Source organism: Pseudophryne corroboree, chromosome 7, assembly GCF_028390025.1.
Source record: "Pseudophryne corroboree isolate aPseCor3 chromosome 7, aPseCor3.hap2, whole genome shotgun sequence".
Classification (NCBI taxonomy): domain Eukaryota; kingdom Metazoa; phylum Chordata; class Amphibia; order Anura; family Myobatrachidae; genus Pseudophryne; species Pseudophryne corroboree.
In genome coordinates this window covers 426,939,945-426,960,299 of record NC_086450.1, presented here as the reverse complement: position 1 = coordinate 426,960,299, position 20,355 = coordinate 426,939,945, and the positions used below count along the sequence as shown (strand labels likewise).

General features: G+C 48.7%; 1 protein-coding gene across 5 annotated transcripts in view; it reads right to left on the bottom strand.

Moving 5' to 3' along the window:
• RAI1 (retinoic acid induced 1) overlaps positions 1–20,355 on the bottom strand; it is a 231,859-nt gene that overhangs the window by 32,816 nt on the left and 178,688 nt on the right. The window contains exon 1 of one of the 5 annotated variants that reach the window (XM_063934845.1): positions 4,050–4,445. The exons of the other annotated variants lie outside the window; for them this stretch is intronic. The gene's annotated coding sequence lies outside the window, so the exon portion shown is untranslated. Of the gene's footprint in view, positions 1–4,049; positions 4,446–20,355 lie in introns of those variants that run through there. 5 annotated transcript variants of the gene reach the window in all.

The following is a 20,355-nucleotide window of genomic DNA, read 5'->3' as shown; positions in this document are numbered from 1 at the left end:
AGTGTGAGTGCTGTGTGCATGTGAGTGGGTTGGTTGTGCAGTAGTGTTCGGAATATGTAAGGAGCATTATGTGTGGCATGTAAAAATGCATTAATAATATGCAGCAAATGTGTATGGGGCACTATGTGTGTCATTATGTGAATAAGGGCATTAATAATGTGCGGCATATGTGTAACAGGGTACTACTGTATGTGTGTCATTATGTGTATAGGGGCACTAATAATGTGCAGCAAATGTGTAGGCGGCACTATGTGTGTCATTATGTGTATAAGGGCATTAATAATGTGCAGCATATGTGTAAGGGACATTATGTGTAAAAGGGCATTAATAAAGGTTGTCATAATGTGTAAGGCACATTATGTTTATAAGGACATTAATAATGTGTGTCATATGTGTAAGGGACATTACTGTGTGGCATTATGTGTATAAGTTGCTCTACTATGTGGCATTGCATATAGAAAGGGCACTACTGTGTCGTCTAATGTGAATAAAGAGCAATAGGGTGTGGTGTAATGTGAATAAGGAGCAATTCAGTGTGATATAATGTGAATAAGGGGCTCTACTGTGAGGAGTAACGTTTATAAGGTAAAGTGATACTACTGTGGGATGTAATATGAATTATGGACACTATCGCATGATCAAATGTGAATAAAGTTGCAGTACTGTGTGGCGTAATTGGAATTGGGGTTACTATTGTGTGGCCATGCCCCTTGCCAGCAAAAACACACCCCTTTTTGGGATGTGCGCCAAATGTGCAAACTGTTCCTATTTAAAATATAGGGGGTACAAACACCAAAATAAGGACTGTTATGGATGAGGGATGGTGGTGCTGGGAAAGAGGTGCAAGGTCAGAGGCGGAACCAGCGGTGGTGCTAGGGGGCACCAGCCAAAATCTTGCCTAGGGCATCATATTGGTTAGGGCCGGCTCTGAGCATGCCCCTCCACAGTTTCAGCAATCCAACAGAGCAAACAAGTGGCAGGGCATGCTGGGATGTTATTGTTCCACAGAAGCAGGAGTTCCACATGTTGCCTAGCTATGTTCTAGGCTTGTCTGTGCCACCCCCCTAAATCTGTATAACATAATTAATGCACACTGCTCTTTATTGATTGCACCATGGTGTCATGGTTACAGTATTACTATTATGGTTTTTTTACATTTATATAGCGCACGCATATTCTGCAGCACTCTACAGAATATTAACCTACCAGTATGTTTTTTGGGGGTTATGGGAGGAAACCAGAACATCTGGAGGAAACCAACTAAAACACGAGAACATACAAACTCCACACAGATACGGCCCTGGCTGGAATCGTGGCACCAATGCTAATAAATGTGCCACCGTGTTGCCCTTAAAGAATATGTATATCATTACAGTTGCTAAAAACAACACTTCCACCCCTGTACATGAGACCCTGATCTTTCCACAAATTCCTCTGCCCATGGTAACACAGTCGCACGGGTCACAACCTTCCACAAAATCGGCGCAACCGTCCTGGAATACTCTGTGCTGCTGTGAAAAGCCGGATTATCCGAACGGCTAAAAAACTGGGAATCTAACCGACAAGCAGGGAATGCCACATACAATAAGATGCTATGATAATAAATAACTGCACAAAGTAGCGATTAAGTGCCTGTATCCAGCTTATACTATCTAGATCTGTCACATTTCTTAAGGCTGTAAAAACCTTAAATGAACTTCCTGACCCGACAGCGCAACGTCTCCTCACTTGCACACAAGGTAGGACGCGTCTACACCATTGGAATGTGCAGATTGACTCCGGCCAAGGAACTTGGAACAGCAGTCAACTTATGTCTGTAGTGATTGCACGCAGAGCTTTTACACCAGCAGACTGAGTCATGCGGCACGCTGACAACTCCACATTGTTTACAGCATGTCAGTAAAGGGACGTCACGCATGATACCCTATATCAGAGACTGGATATTCCGCCAACCAACCAACCATATATATATATATATATATATATATATATATATATATATATAGAGAGAGAGAGAGAGAGAGAGAGAGAGAGAGAGAGAGAGAGAGAGAGAGAGAGAGAGAGAGAGAGAGAGAGAGAGAGAGAGAGAGAGGGAATGGGCACAAAGGCTAGGATTGCTAGCCTTTTGCAATTTGCATACAGAAGCTCTGCACTCGCCATATGTATTATAAACACTCCAAACTGTATTCTCCATACTTTTAAAACAGGGAATGTTACAGTAGCTGAAACATTTGTTAGGCTGACCAACTGCGCCAAAGCCTTCCCCATCTGGTCAGTCCTACTCTCTCCTACTGCTATTGCTGTCACGTCAGAGATGAACATAAAGCTGGGTACACACTAGACGATTTGCCCAATTTCTGACAGAGCGGAGCGACAAATTGTTCAATTCGTCCAGTGTGTACGCTCTATTTGCGCGCCGCGGCAGCCGTCAGCATCGTCTTCTGGTTGGCAATACAAGCAGCTCGATCTGAGGGTATCGTCAACAACAGCATGCTCCTGGATGTGGCCACCGAAGGCATCTTTTGCAAGATTGCACACACTACGTCGTTTGTCCGGGAAATCGTCGACGACATGGCATCGTTTGTTGGCCATGTAATGTGTACCAATTTGTAGACAGGCTTCCTTGCGGGATGTAGTTATGTGGTCACAATACAGACGCCTACATCCTTACCCCTCAAAAACTGCTGACTAGGGACTATTTCCACTTGTGTCCACGACATCCATAAAGTGGGAATAGTCCCCCCCGGCATTCTATTCCCCAGGATCCCGGAGTCGGCATGGGTGACCGACGGGATCCCAAGCGCCGGTCACCCATACCCAACCCTACCTGGTTTGAGGCTCACCTGCACACTGCTTTCCTGTTTTCTAGCGGACATGCTTTGCGGCGGTCTTACGGTTAAAATTCAGTGTTACTTAAACAATGTGGTCACATACTACATGCACCCCAGCTATAGGAATCAGCAACCTGGTGCTCTCCAGCTTTCGTGGAACTACAAGTCCCATCCTGTCCTGCCGGCTGGACGACCACAGCGCAAACCGCTTGGGAGCTGCGAAACATAATCATGCCGAGTGGCTGTATACGCCCCCCCCCCCCCCCCCCCCATTGTGACTCCCCACGGACTCATCACATCCGCACCTGTGCCCCTCATTAGCTGAGGTTACCTAGTACTTCTCCAGAGCTGGCCACTCTCCCTCCTCCCCCATTCCGTCAGCTTGGCTCCCCTCCCAGTGATTTGTGCAGAGGAAGATCAGCAGTATCATTACATGATCTATGTTTGAAGCCGCACAGAAGGTGCTTTGGTGGAGCCAGGCGCTGCATACAAATGAGATGTAGGGAGAGTGCGAGCCCTTCCTACCGCAACATTCCCAATATCACAAGGTGGGAGACATTGCAGGCGGGAGCTCGCCGCGCTTAACCCCTTTTCCGCCAGGGAGGATCTGTCAATCTTAGAATGGTTCCTAATATGAGGCTCCTAGATAGCGCTAATGGGATAGAGGGGGGAAAAAAACTCTCTCTCATCCGTACAGAATGCCTTTTATTTTCCCCATATATTGTCGCTGAAAGGTCTGGGAAGCCTACAGCTAGTAGTGGGTTTTCTGTATCAGAAAGGAGAGGAGGAGGAGGAGGAGTAGGAGCCAGAAGCGATCAATTAATATCCCAGCTCTATAAAACTCCATCCACGCCACAGAAAGGGGAAAAGAAAAGCACTCTCAGTCGGCATTCAGCGCCAGTCCTCTTGCCAGCTCAGTGTGAGCTCTCATTGGCCGTATCAGGCTGGAAACCAGCTATTGTGCTAAAAAAAAAAAAAAAAAAAAAAAAAAACATATAAAAAAGCAAATCACATTGAGAACATTTTTCATTATTGCAGATTTTAACAAATATCTGACTTTAATCGCGTATAGATTTCTAGGTGATAAATATATAGAATATATATATTGCCATATATTTTCCAAATGCAGCGCAGGAAGAAAAAGGGGTTAACACACAGCCCTATGCAATATACATGCAAGCACACATGGGGAAATAATGGTCATTATTATTGGTTAACCTCTTAGCTCCTGTGCCTGGAAAGACGATTAGCAGGAGCTCCTGGGGAATGGTGATAAAGTCTTTCCCGGTCTAGAGAAGCCGATTTGTCATCTGCAGTAACTGGGGCAGGGAATCAGCCGGGTTCCTCGCTGGCAACGGGTCCTGATCTGTTTCTAGGCATTGTGTTTGTGCAAACATCTGTGCATATGAAGGGGAGGGGGGCACCTCCACGACAGCAGCCCTCAGCAATCGCCTTCTGCTGCAGGCTGCCATAGTGGCGCGACGGTGAAGCTGTAGATGAGTGAAGCTGACACACTATTACCCGTGTAGCCTGCTCTGCCCTGGGGTCTGTAAGTCCCACACCTGCTCCTGGCAGAACAATCAGAGCAGAGAGGGAGAGGCGGCAGCCTCTGCCTCAGGTCACCTGCTGATACAGGGAGAGGAGAGGCACTGCGCCTGGTACTAACCTCAGGAGGAGGAGGCGGGGGGGGGGGGGGGTTATAATGACCACACATGACCCGCACAGCCCCACATATCACTCTCTCAGCTCAGGATGCATTATATAGCCCTGCTCTTTCCTCTTCTCTGTTCAGCTGCATTCAAGGCAGGTGCACAAGTAAGAGGCAGCAGCAACAATGGGGTCACAGGATATTGTGGTTGAAAGAGCCCTGGTATCCACTGTACTAATGTACAATATGCTCGGAATAATAAAAAAAGTCATGCCTTGTCTTATAATGGACATTGTGTTATATGCCATGTTATATTTGTAGTATTAGATGCTGAGGGGGCAGACACTTTGGTAGCTAAAACCATAACAGAGAGTGCAGCCTATAGGACCAGTATAAGGATGACCAGGCAGATGTGGTGCGAATGCAGAGCTCTGACTTCCAGCTATCACACAGATCTGTCCTCTTCCTGATAGCAGGGTACAGAGTCACTCTTACTAGAGATACAACACACCATAGACCCCCCACCTCCAGACCCCTCGCCAACCCCTATACAGAGACACCCCACCTCAACCCCTACACACAGACCCCTCACCAACCCCATTACAGAGACACCCCACCTCCCCCCTACACACAGACCCCTCACCAACCCCAATACAGACACCCCCACCTCCCCCCTACACACAGACCCCTCACCAACCCCAATACAGACACCCCCACCTCCCCCCTACACACAGACCCCTCACCAACCCCAATACAGACACCCCCACCTCCCCCCTACACACAGACCCCTCACCAACCCCAATACAGAGACAACCCCACCTCCCCCCTACACACAGACCCCTCACCAACCCCAATACAGACACTCCCACCTCCCCCCTACACACAGACCCCTCACCAACCCCAATACAGACACCCCCACCTCCCCCCTACACACAGACCCCTCACCAACCCCAATACAGACACCCCTACCTCCCCTCTACACACAGACCCCTCACCAACCCCAATACAGACACCCCCACCTCCCCTCTACACACAGACCCCTCACCAACCCCAATACAGACACCACCACCTCCCCCCTACACACAGACCCCTCACCAACCCCAATACAGAGACACTCCACCTCCCCCCTACACACAGACCCCTCACCAACCCCAATACAGACACCCCACCTCCCCCCTACACACAGACCCCTCACCAACCCCAATACAGACACCCCCACCTCCTTCCTACATAGACCCCTCACCAACCTCCAATAAAGAGACCCCTCACCAACCACAATACAGAGACCCCCACCTCCTCCCTACACACAGACCCCTCACCAACTCCAATACAGAGACACTCCACCTCCCCCCTACACACAGACCCCTCACCAACCCCAATACAGACACCCCCACCTCCTTCCTACATAGACCCCTCACCAACCTCCAATAAAGAGACCCCCCACCAACCGCAATACAGACACCACCACCTCCACCCTACACACAGACCCCTCACCAACCCCAATACAGACACCCCCACCTCCTTCCTACATAGACCCCTCACCAACCTCCAATAAAGAGACCCCTCACCAACCGCAATACAGAGACCCCCACCTCCTCCCTACACACAGACCCCTCACCAACTCCAATACAGAGACCCCCACCTCCCTACATAGACCCCTCACCAAACTCCAATACAGAGACACCCCACCTCCCCCCTACACACAGACCCCTCGCCAACCCCAATACAGAGACCCCCACCTCCTCCCTACATAGACCCATCACCAACTACAATACAGAGACACCCCACCTCCCCCCTACACACAGACCCCTAGCCAACCCCAATACAGAGACCACCACCACCTCCCTACATAGACCCCTCACCAACTCCAATAGAGACCCCCCCATCTCCCCCTACACACAGACCCCTCGCCAACCCCAATACAGAGACCACCACCACCTCCCTACATAGACTCCTCACCAACGCCAATACAAAGACCCCTTACCCGCCCCACTAGACAAGACACCTTTGATACAATCAGCTCCCACTCACATAACATTACAGGCCTCTCACCTCCCCCGCAATATGCATACCCCTCACTTTCCCAATACAGACACCTTACCCTCCCAATACAGACACAGAGCCCTCACCTCCCAATATACAGACCCACTACACAGACCACTCACCTCCATCCAACACACAGACCACTCACCTACCGCAATACAAAGACCCCTGACCTTTCCCCCCAATACACAGACCTCTCACCTCCCAACCCCATAATATGGACCTCACCACCATACTCAGACCTGCCACCTCCTCTCGCCAATACGCAGAACCCTCTCCACCATCCACCAATACACAGACCTCCTAATACACAGACATTACTGTACAGACCTCTAACCACCTTTCTAATACACAGACATTATTGTACAGACCTCTAACCATCCTCCTAATACACAGACATTACTGTACAGACCTCTAACCATACTCCTAATACACAGACATTATTGTACAGACCTCTAACCATACTCCTAATACACAGACATTATTGTACGGACCTCTAACCATCCTCCTAATACACAGACATTATTGTACAGACGTCTAACCATACTACTAATACACAGACATTATTGTACAGACCTCTAATCATCCTCCTAATACACAAACATTATTGTGCAGACGTCTAACCATCCTCCTAATACACAGACATTATTGTACAGACCTCTAACCATCCTCCTAATACACAACATTATTGTACAGACCTCTAACCATCCTCCTAATACACAGACATTATTGTACAGACCTCTGAACAATCCTCCTAATACACAGACATTATTGTACAGACCTCTGAACCATCCTCCTAATACACAGACATTATTGTACAGACCTCTAACCATCCTCCTAATACACATTATTGTACAGACCTCTGAACCATCCTCCTAATACACATTATTGTACAGACCTGTAACCATCCTCCTAATACACATTATTGTACAGACTTCTAACCATCCTCCTAATACACATTATTGTACAGACTTCTAACCATCCTCCTAATACACATTATTGTACAGACCTGCAACCATCCTCCTAATACACAGACACAGACCTGTAACTATCCTCCTAATACACAGACATTATTGTACAGACCTCTAACCATCCTCCTAATACACAGACATTATTGTACAGACCTCTAACCATACTCCTAATACACAGACATTATTGTACAGACCTCTAACCATCCTCCTAATACACAGACATTATTGTACAGACCTCTAACCATCCTCCTAATACACAGACATTATTGTACAGACCTCTAACCATCCTCCTAATACACATTATTGTACAGACCTGCAACCATCCTCCTAATACACAGACACAGACCTGTAACTATCCTCCTAATACACAGACATTATTGTACAGACCTCTAACCATCCTCCTAATATACAGACATTATTGTACAGATGTCTAACCATCCTCCTAATACAGACATTATTGTACAGACCTGTAACCACCCCCCTAATACACAGACCTCTAACCATCCTCCTAATACACAGACATTATTGTACAGACCTGTAACCACCCTCCTAATACACAGACCTTTAACCTTCCTCCTAATACACAGACATTATTGTACAGACCTGTAACCACCCTCCTAATACAGACATTATTGTACAGACCTCTAACCATCCTCCTAATACACAGACATTATTGTACAGACGTCTAACCATCCTCCTAATACACAGACCTCTAACCATCCTCCTAATACACAGACATTATTGTACAGACCTGTAACCATCCTCCTAATACACAGACATTATTGTACAGACCTGTAACCACCCTCCTAATACACAGACATTATTGTACAGACCTGTAACCACCCTCCTAATACACAGACATTATTGTACAGACCTGTAACCACCCTCCTAATACGCAGACATTATTGTACAGACCTCTAACCATCCTCCTAATACACAGGCATTATTGTACAGACCTCTAACCATCCTCCTAATACACAGACATTATTGTACAGACCTCTGAACAATCCTCCTAATACACAGACATTATTGTACAGACATCTAACCATCCTCCTAATACACAGACATTATTATACAGACCTCTAACCATCCTCCTAATACACAGACATTATTGTACAGATGTCTAACCATTCTCCTAATACACAGACATTATTGTACAGACGTCTAACCATTCTCCTAATACACAAACATTATTGTACAGACCTCTAACCATCCTCCTAATACACAGACATTATTGTACAGACGTCTAACCATTCTCCTAATACACAGACATTATTGTAGACCTCTAACCATCCTCCTAATACACAGACATTGTACAGACCTCTAACCATCCTCCTAAAACACAGACATTATTGTACAGACCTCTAACCATCCTCCTAATACACAGACATTATTGTACAGATGTCTAACCATCCTCCTAATACACAGACATTGTACAGACCTCTAACCATCCTCCTAATACACAGACATTACTGTACAGACCTCTAATCATCCTCCTAATACACAGACATTATTGTACAGACCTGTAACCACCCTCCTAATACACAGACATTATTGTACAGACCTATAATCATCCTCCTAATACACAGATATAATGGCATAGACCTCTACCCTCCTCATAGATATAAGGGTATAGACCTCACCCTCCTTCTAATACACAGAAATAATGGCATAAACCTTTAACCTCATCATACACAAACATAAGTTCATAGAAATCCTAATACCCAGACACTGGAACATAGACCTCTCTCCTCCTCCTAATACAAAGACGTCCCTCCTCCTCATACACAGACATAAGGGCACATACCTCCTAATGGGAAGCGGTTAAAGTAGCGTTAGTCATGATCCTGGCGGCCACAAGGCAGACGCTGCGATCCAGAGTAGTGGTGAAATGCCGCCGTAATACCGGCGACACAGGCTATTCTCCCTCTATGGGTGTCCATGACCGCAGCGAGGCGAGCGCTGCCAGCCCGCAAGGGGCTTTCTAACGCTTGCCCCGCTGCCAGCATTACGGTGGTCGGGATCATGACAGCCCGGATCCTGTCCGCCGGCATTTCATACTGATCCCCTCCTAATACACAGACATATGGGTATAGACCTCTCCCCTCCTCCTAATGCACAGATCTCTAACCATCCTCCTAATACACAGACACTGGAACATAGACCTGTCTCCTCCTCATAATACGGTCTCCTGACCGCCGGTCACATAACTACATCCCCTTGGAACAGATAAATGTAGTGTACCTTACACCATGGCTGCAGGCTCATTATATTTCATACATGTAGCCAGGCTCCATTAGGTAGAACACTGCCAGCGTGCAGCCCAGCAATCTGGATTGTTATAGACCATTTTTAACTGTTCCATTTATAGACTGCACGGCTCACAAAGAAGCCTGGGATACAAGCTTCAAGCGTCTGGGCTTCTGTCCATGATGACTGCTGAAGTATACTGGCCAACAAGACGTTACCAGTCTCTTGTCAGGAGGTTCCAGTCCCAGACAGTTTCAGAATTGCCTCTCCCTGGGGTCTTTTTTATCCTTTGGAAACAGATGGTCCCTTTAAGGTTTAGATTAAAAAAAACAAAAAAAACAAAAACACAATCTTAAACTCTAGAGGAGTGAGAGAAAGGAATGACTGATGCAGACGATCCCTTACATGTCCCAAGAATCCGGAAGCTTATCGCTAGTTTTAAGAAACGTTGGGACTTTGGCCAAAGCAAATGTGGTACCATGTGACAAGAGGTGCATTTCATGTCTGGGCCATAGCCTTCATACTCAACCTCTCTTTAAACAAAAACCTTATAGTACAATAATTGTTATTCTCGTCACCACAGCCACACTCCGTTTCTCATGTTTTGGGGTTACCTGCTGTACTGAAAGGGCGACTGTTTTAATGTGAAGCTCACATAACTGTGGAAGAGATATTGTTATTTTCCTGGGGCTCCTCTGTACAATGTTCAATAACCGTTCCCAGATTCTGGAGAGAAACAGCTTTTTTAGACCAATAACTGGTCTATGATTGTCAGGTTGTGGGAGAATGGAAATACAACCAACAGCCTCCTACGCCAGCTTCTCGTTGACCAGCTCTACACTACGCCAACCGGATAGGCCTGCAGAAGATATTAAGGCCTGCAAGGTGTTTGCCAGCAGCTCCTTATGAGTGGTGGGCACCACAAGACAACTGGCTTAACAGATCACATCTACACTGTTTTCATTGGGTCAAGATGGTGGACTTACAGCCATAGGTGACCCAGATAAAGCTCAAGATCAGTGAGAGTAAGAAAACTTCTGCTTTCCTCCAATTTTCCACCTAGTACCCTTCCTCTCTTTCCTCCAACTGCCAGAAGAGCAGGAAGGGTCTAGAACGCCCAGCGCTGGAGTCTACCAAGAAAATGGCAGCCAACTCCACCAAGAGGTACGCTTCTACAGGAGCCTGGAGTGAATTTGTTAGACAATGTTAAACACACCACAGTACCCCTTTACACTCTAATTTGTGCATGCACACAACTATACCAAGTATGGCACAAACTACTGAATGGTTTATAACCATTGGTTATATTCCTCCATAATGCCCTTCTGATGACCATACCAGCCTCAGACTGGGCCTGATGCAGAGGTGCACGCAGTACCAATGTTTGCGCAGTTGAGCTATTTTTTTGCTACGGAGCATGTGCAAAAAGCCTACGAAATTCTGAGAAGACCTGAAGTCTTCTCAAAAAAATAAGAATTTACTTACCGATAATTCTATTTCTCGTAGTCCGTAGTGGATGCTGGGAACTCCGTAAGGACCATGGGGAATAGCGGCTCCGCAGGAGACTGGGCACAAAAGTAAAGCTTTAGGACTACCTGGTGTGCACTGGCTCCTTCCCCTATGACCCTCCTCCAAGCCTCAGTTAGGATACTGTGCCCGGACGAGCGTACACAATAAGGAAGGATTTATGAATCCCGGGTAAGACTCATACCAGCCACACCAATCACACCGTACAACCTGTGATCTGAACCCAGTTAACAGCATGATAACAGAGAAGCCTCTGGATAGATGGCTCACAACAACAAAACCCGATTTAGTTAACAATAACTATGTACAAGTATTGCAGACAATCCGCACTTGGGATGGGCGCCCAGCATCCACTACGGACTACGAGAAATAGAATTATCGGTAAGTAAATTCTTATTTTCTCTGACGTCCTAGTGGATGCTGGGAACTCCGTAAGGACCATGGGGATTATACCAAAGCTCCCAAACGGGCGGGAGAGTGCGGATGACTCTGCAGCACCGAATGAGAGAACTCCAGGTCCTCCTCAGCCAGGGTATCAAATTTGTAGAATTTAGCAAACGTATTTGCCCCTGACCAAATAGCTGCTCGGCAAAGTTGTAAAGCCGAGACCCCTCGGGCAGCCGCCCAAGATGAGCCCACCTTCCTTGTGGAATGGGCTTTTACAGATTTTGGCTGTGGCAGGCCTGCCACAGAATGTGCAAGCTGAATTGTATTACAAATCCAACGAGCAATAGTCTGCTTAGAAGCAGGAGCACCCAGCTTGTTGGGTGCATACAGGATAAACAGCGAGTCAGATTTTCTGACTCCAGCCGTCCTGGAAACATATATTTTCAGGGCCCTGACTATGTCCAACAACTTGGAGTCCTCCAAGTCACTAGTAGCCGCAGGTACCACAATAGGTTGGTCCAGATGAAACGCTGAAACCACCTTAGGGAGAAAATGAGGACGAGTCCTCAATTCCGCCCTGTCTGAATGGAAGATCAGATAAGGGCTTTTACAGGATAAAGCCGCCAATTCTGACACGCGCCTGGCCTAGGCCAGGGCCAACAGCATGACCACTTTCCATGTGAGATATTTTAACTCCACAGATTCAAGTGGTTCAAACCATTGTGACTTTAGGAACCCCAAAACTACATTGAGATCCCAAGGTGCCACTGGAGGCACAAAAGGAGGCTGTATATGCAGTACCCCTTTTACAAACGTCTGAACTTCAGGAACTGAAGCTAGTTCTTTCTGGAAGAAAATTGACAGGGCCGAAATTTGAACCTTAATGGACCCCAATTTTAGGCCCATAGACACTCCTGTTTGCAGGAAATGCAGGAATCGACCTAGTTGAAATTCCTCCATCGGGCCTTACTGGCCTCGCACCACGCAACATATTTTCGCCTAATGCGGTGATAATGCTTTGCGGTTACATCCTTCCTGGCTTTGATCAGGGTAGGGATGACTTCATCCGGAATGCCTTTTTCCTTCAGGATCCGGCGTTCAACCGCCCTGCCGTCAAACGCAGCCGCGGTAAGTCTTGGAATAGATAGGGTCCTTGATGGAGCAGGTCCCTTCTTAGAGGTAGAGGCCACGGGTCCTCCGTGAGCATCTCTTGAAGTTCCGGGTACCAAGTCCTTCTTGGCCAATCCGGAGCCACGAGTATAGTTCTTACTCCCCTCCGTCTTATAATTCTCAATACTTTTGGTAAGAGAGGAAGAGGAGTGAACCCATACACTGACTGGTACACCCACGGTGTTACCAGAGCGTCCACAGCTATTGCCTGAGGGTCCTTTGACCTGGCGCAATACCTGTCCAATTTTTTGTTTAGGCGGGACGCCATCATGTCCACCTTTGGTTTTTTCCAACGGTTTACAATCATGTGAAAGACTTCTGCTGAGGAAGTCTGTTTCCCAGTTGTCCACTCCCGGAATGAACACTGCTGACAATGCTATCACATGATTTTCCGCCCAGCGAAAAATCCTTGCAGCTTCTCTACGTGGGCGACTGCCGTGATGTTGTCCGACTGGATCAGCACCGGCAGACCTTGAAGCAGAGGTCTTGCTTGGCTTAGGGCATTGTAAATGGCCCTTAGCTCCAAGATATTTATGTGAAGTGATGTCTCCAGGCTTGACCACAAGCCCTGGAAATTTCTTCCCTGTGTGACTGCTCCCCAGCCTCGCAGGCTGGCATCCGTGGTCACCAGGACCCAGTCCTGAATGCCGAATCTGCGCCCTCTAGAAGATGAGCACTCTGCAACCACCACAGGAGAGACACCCTTGTCTTTGGTGACAGGGTTATCCGCTGATGCATCTGAAGATGCGATCCGGACCACTTTTCCAGCAGGTCCCACTGGAAAGTTCTTGCGTGGAATCTGCCGAATGGAATTGCTTCGTAGGAAGCCACCATTTTTCCCAGGACCCTTGTGCACTGCTGCACTGACACTTGGCCTGGTTTTAGGAGGTTTCTGACTAGTTCGGATAACTCCCTGGCTTTCTCCTCCTGGAGAAACACCTTTTTCTGGACTGTGTCCAGGATCATCCTTAGGAATAGAAGACGTGTCGTCGGGATCAGCTGCGATTTTGGAATATTAAGAATCCAACCGTGCTGCCGCAACACTACTTGAGATAGTGCTACCCCGACTACCAACCGTTCCCTGGATCTTGCCCTTATCCGGAGATCGTCCAAGTAAGGGATAATTAAAACTCCCTTCCTTCGAAGAGTATCATCATTTCGGCCATTACTTTGGTAAAGACCCGGGGTGCCGTGGACAAACCAAACGGCAGCGTCTGAAACTGATAGTGACAGTTCTGTACCACAAACCTGAGGTACCCTTGGTGAGAAGGGTAAATTGGGACATGGAGATAAGCATCCTTGATGTCCAGAGACACCATATAATCCCCTTCTTCCAGGTTTGCCATCACCGCTCTGAGTGACTCCATCTTGAATTTGAACCTTTGTATGTAAGTGTTCAAGGATTTCAGATTTAAATTAGGTCTCACCGAGCCGTCCGGCTTCGGTACCACAAACAGCATGGAATAATACCCCTTTCCCTGTTGTAGGAGGGGTACCTTGATTATCACCTGCTGGGAATACAGCTTGTGAATGGCTTCCCATACCGCCTCCCTGTCGGAGGGAGACGTCGGTAAAGCAGACTTTAGGAAAACGGCGAAGGGGAGACGTCTCGAATTCCAATTTGTACCCTTGAGATACCACCTGAAGGATCCAGGGGTCCCCTGTGAGTGAGCCCACTGCACGCTGAAATTTTTGAGACGGGCCCCCACCGTGCCTGAATTCGCTTGTAAAGCCCCAGCGTCATGCTGAGGACTTGGCAGAAAACGGGAGAGGGCTTCTGTTCCTGGGAACTGGCTGTTTGCTGCAGCCTTTTTCCTCTCCCTCTGCCACGGGGCAGAAATGAGGAGCCTTTTGCCCGCTTGCCCTTATGGGGCCCAAAGGACTGCGCCTGATAATACGGCGTCTTCTTATGTTGAGAGGCTACCTGGGGTAAAAATGTGGATTTTCCAGCCGTTGCCGTGGCCACCAGGTCTGTTAGACCTACCCCAAATAACTCCTCCCTTTTATAAGGCGATACTTCCATATGCCTTTTGGAATCAGCATCACCTGACCACTGTCTTGTCCATAACCCTCTTCTGGCAGAAATGGACAGCGCACTTACTCTTGATGCCAGTCGGCATATATCCCTCTGTGCATCACGCATATATAGAAATGCATCTTTTAAATGCTCTATAGTCAGTAATATACTGTCCCTATCTAGGGTATCAATATTGTCAGTCAGGGAATCCGACCAAGCCACCCCAGCACTGCACATCCAGGCTGAGGCGATTGCTGGTCGCAGTATCACACCCGTGTGAGTGTATATACATTTTAGGATATTTTACTGCTTTCTGTCAGCAGGTTCCTTAAGGGCGGCCTTTAGACAAGCGTGTGAGCGCTTTATTCACCCTAGGGGGTGTTTCCCAACGTGCCCTATCCTCTGGCGGGAAGGGGTATGATGCTAATAACTTTTTAGGAATTAACAGTTTTTATCGGGGGAAACCCACGCATCATCACACACTTCATTTAATTCCTCAGATGCAGGAAAAACTACAGGCAGTTTTTTCTCACCCAACATAATACCCTTTTTAGTGGTACTGGTATTATCAGAAATGTGTAAAAACATTTTCCATAGCCTCAATCATGTAACGTGTGGCCCTACTGGAAGTCACATTCGTCTCTTAATCGTCGACACTGGAGTCAGTATCCGTGTCGGCGTCTGTATCTGCCATCTGCGGTAACGGGCGTTTTAGAGCCCCTGATGGCTTTTGAGACACCTGGACAGGCACAGGCTGAGTCGCCGGCTGTCTCATGTCATCAATCTTTCGTAAAGAGCTGACTCACATAATTCCTTCCATAAGCTCATCCACTCAGATGTCGACTCCCTAGGGGGTGACATCTCTGTTACAGGCAATTGCTCCGCCTCCACCTCATTTTCCTCCTCATAAATGTCGACACAACGTACCAACACACAGCACACACACAGGGAATGCTCTGATAGAGGACAGGACCCCACTAGCCCTTTGGGGAGACAGAGGGAGAGTATGCCAGCACACACCAGAGCGCTATATATATACAGGGATAACCTTATATAAGTGTTTTTCCCCTTATAGCTGCTGTATTGTTATACTGCGCTTAATTAGTGCCCCCCTCTCTTTTTTAACCCCTTTCTGTAGTGTAGTAACTGCAGGGGAGAGCCAGGGAGCTTCCCTCCAACGGAGCTGTGAGAGAAAATGGCGCCAGTGTGCTGAGGAGATAGGCTCCGCCCCCTTCTCGGCAGCCTTTTCTCCCGATTTTCTGTGGAATCTGGCAGGGGTTAAAAATTCATCCATATAGCCCTGGGGGCTATATGTGATGTATTTTCGCCAGCCAAGGTGTTTTTATTGCTGCTCAGGGCGCCCCCCCCTAGCGCCCTGCACCCTCAGTGACCGAAGTGTGCTGAGGAGCAATGGCGCACAGCTGCAGTGCTGTGCGCTACCTTGGTGAAGACAGGATGTCTTCTGCCGCCAATTTTCCGGACCTCTTCTTGCTTCTGGTACTGTAAGGGGGCCGGCGGCGCGGCTCTGGGACCGAGCTCCGAGGCTGGGCCTGTGTTCGGTCCCTCTGGAGCTAATGGTGTCCAGTAGCCTAAGAAGCCCAATCCACTCTGCACGCAGGTGAGTTCGCTTCTTCTCCCCTTAGTCCCTCGATGCAGTGAGCCTGTTGCCAGCAGGTCTCACTGAAAATAAAAAACCTAAAACTAAACTTTTCACTAAGAAGCTCAGGAGAGCCCCTAGTGAGCACCCTTCTCGGTCGGGCACAAAAATCTAACTGAGGCTTGGAGGAGGGTCATAGGGGGAGGAGCCAGTGCACACCAGGTAGTCCTAAAGCTTTACTTTTGTGCCCAGTCTCCTGCGGAGCCGCTATTCCCCATGGTCCTTACGGAGTTCCCAGCATCCACTAGGACGTCAGAGAAAAGAAGGTGTTATAGGAGTGTCACAGGACTTTTATGGGAGGGTCACGGCGTATCATGGGCCTGTTTCAGCATGCGGCTGTGATCTCGTTCGCAGCACCGCACAGCTACAGTGGCCATAACTTAAGAAAGCTACAAGGCAGGGGCAGGAGTCGATGTGGTGACCGATGGTACGTTGATGGTTGAGTAATCAGATCCCACAGCGTACTTGAGCATTGTTCAGATGTAGGGAGGCCCAAAAACGGCCGGGATTCAATCCCGGGATTGGAAGCTCCAATGCCGGGGATTGAGGGATCAGCGTTGAGCGTCCTCAGGACGCTCAGATGCTGCCCGGCTTCCTCCTCCTGGCTCCCCAGTACAGCGAAACATGCAGGGAGAGGTCACGTTGCGCTGTCACCCTCCGCCGGGAGAGAGAAGATGACTTTTACCACCCACCCGCGATATATGGTGAGTTATGTGTGCGGGCCGGGTGAGGGGGCGGCAACATAGGGAAAAGCCAATCCCGGCTATCCCGGGAATTTTAGGATTGACCCTTTTTCAATCCCGATCGCAGAAGATGGAACTCTTGTGTGATACTGCGGCTTTCTTTGCCCACCATCGCCCATTACATGCAAAGAGAGATCCATCCAACATCTATACGACTGTCCGATGTGTCACTGCGTTATCGCTATATAGGGAGCTGTCAGGGTTGGGTATGTTATGGCGGTTGCCGGGATCCCGACGGTCAGCATACCGACACCGGGATTTAGGGTGGCCAATCCCGGGATCGGGATTGGTGGGATCCCGGGGTTTAGGCCAAAAATCATCCGGGATTAAATCCCAGGATTGGAAGCTCCAATCCCGGGGATTGTGGGATCAGGCGCCCCTTTGTGTTTTTAATGCCGGCAGCATTGAGCGTCCTTAGGAGACTCAGATGCTCCTCGGCTCCCCCCTGCGCAGCATGTCGTGATGTCAGAGGTCACGCGCAGTCAACCGCCCATCACCCGCCGCCGAGCACAAAGGAAAGCCGCCCGTCACCCGCCACCAAGCCCGAAGGAAAGCTGCCCATCACCCGCCGCCGAGACCAAAGGAAAGCCGCCCGTCACCCACCGCTGAGCCTGAAGGAAGTGGGGAGGGGCAGCGGGCGGACACACAGAAAAAAAACCAATCCTGGGTATCCCGGGATTGAAAAAATGGCTCGGGATTGACCACACTCCCGGGATCCCAGCAGCAGAATGCCGGCGGGATCCCAGCAGCCTCAAGGTGTCGTGTACACCCATGAGGGGGAATAGACCTTGTGGGTCGGCATTCCGTCGGCCGGCATTTTTAGCATTTGGGATCTTGGCGTCGGCATGTGACCACCAGGATCCCGAGCGCCGGTAACATAACCGTATCCCTTACAATACATATATGAGATGAGCCAAGGAATCTATGAGGTGTAAATTCTGCCATTTATCTTGTCTCACACATGCGTTGTATTCATCTTACCCACAGTGACTGATCAGTGGCAGTACACAAGTCGCTTTCCCACAAATTACTATAAGTAATTGAAAAAAATAAGATTTTACTCACCGGTAAATCTATTTCTCGTAGTCCGTAGTGGATGCTGGGGACTCCGTAAGGACCATGGGGAATAGACGGGCTCCGCAGGAGACTGGGCACTCTAAGAAAGAATTAGGCCCAGCTGGAATTGCGGACGAGTCCGTAATTCTGCCCTGTCCATATGGAAAACCAGATAGGGGCTTTTACCTGACAAAGCCGCCAAATCTGACACACGCCTAGCCGGAGCTAAGGCCAATAGCATGACCACCTTCCACGTGAGATGTTTTAACTCCACGGTTTTAAGTGGCTCAAACCAGTGTGATTTCAGGAAATTCAACACCACGTTAAGATCCCAAGGTGCCACTGGTGGCACAAAAGGGGCTGAATATGCAGCACTCCCTTTACAACGTCTGAACTTCAGGAAGAGAAGCCAGTTCCTTTTGAAAGAAAATGGATAGGGCTGAAATCTGGACCTTAATGGACCCCAATTTTAAGCCCAAAGTCACTCCCGACTGTAGGAAGTGAAGGAAACGGCCCAGCTGGAATTACTCTCTAGGGGCATTCCTGGCCTCACACCAAGCAACATATTGGCGCCATATACGGTGATAATGCTTAGCCGTCACGTCCTTCCTAGCCTTTATTAGCGTAGGAATAACCTCATCCGGAATGCCTTTTTCTGTTAGGATCCGGCGTTCAACTGCCATGCCGTCAAACGCAGCCGTGGTAAGTCTTGGAACAGACAGGACCCCTGTTGCAACAGATCCTGTCTGAGAGGCAGAGGCCATGGGTCCTCTGTGAACATTTCTTGCAGTTCCGGATACCAAGTCTTTCTTGGCCAATCCAGAACAATGAGTATTGTTCTCACTCCTCTTTTTCTTACGATACTCAGCACCTTGGGTGTGAGAGGAAGAGGAGGAAACACATAAACCGACTGGAACACCCACGGTGTCACTAGTGCGTCCACAGCTATCGCCTGAGGGTCTCTTGACCTGGCGCAATACATTTGTAGCTTTTTGTTGAGGCGGGACGCCATCATGTCCACCTGTGGCAGTTCCCATCGATTTGTAATCTGTGTGAAGACTTCTTGATGAAGTCCCCACTCTCCCGGGTGGAGGTCGTGCCTGCTGAGGAAGTCTGCTTCCCAATTGTCCACTCCCGGAATGAACACTGCTGACAGTGCTTGCAAGTGATTCTCCGCCCAGCGAAGAATTCTGGTGGCTTCTGCCATCGCCACCCTGCTTCTTGTGCCGCCCTGGCGGTTTACATGAGCCACTGCGGTGATGTTGTCTGACTGAATCAGCACCGGTTGGTTGCGAAGCAGATGCTCCGCTTGACTCAGGGCGTTGTATATGGCCCTTAGTTCCAGGATATTGATGTGCAGACAAGTTTCCTGACTTGACCACAGCCCTTGGAAGTTTCTTCCCTGAGTGACTGCCCCCCATCCTCGGAGGCTTGCATCCGTGGTCACCAGGACCCAGTCCTGTATGCCGAACCTGCGGCCCTCGAGAAGGTGAGCACTCTGCAGCCACCACAGAAGAGACACCCTGGCCCCGGGGGATAGGGTGATCAGCCGATGCATCTGATGATGCGATTCGGACCACTTGTCCAACAGGTCCCACTGAAAGTTCCTCGCATGAAACCTGCCGAAGGGAATGGCTTCGTAAGACGCCACCATCTTTCCCAGGACTCGCGTGCATTGATGCACCGACACCTGTTTTGGTTTTAAGAGGCCTCTGACCAGAGTCACGAGCTCCTGAGCCTTCTCCGCCGGGAGAAAAACCTTCTTCTGGTCTGTGTCCAGAATCATGCCCAGGAAGGGCAGACGCGTCGTAGGAATCAGCTGCGACCTTGGAATATTCAGAATCCAGCCGTGCTGCTGCAACACTTCCCGAGAGTGTGCTACGCTGATCAGCAACTGCTCTCTGGACCTCGCCTTTATGAGGAGATCGTCTCAGTATGGGATAATTGTGACTCCTTGCTTTCGCAGAAGCCCATCATTTCTGCCATTACCTTGGTAAATATTCTCGGTGCCGTGAACAGATCAAACGGCAACGTCTGGAATGGGTAATGACAATC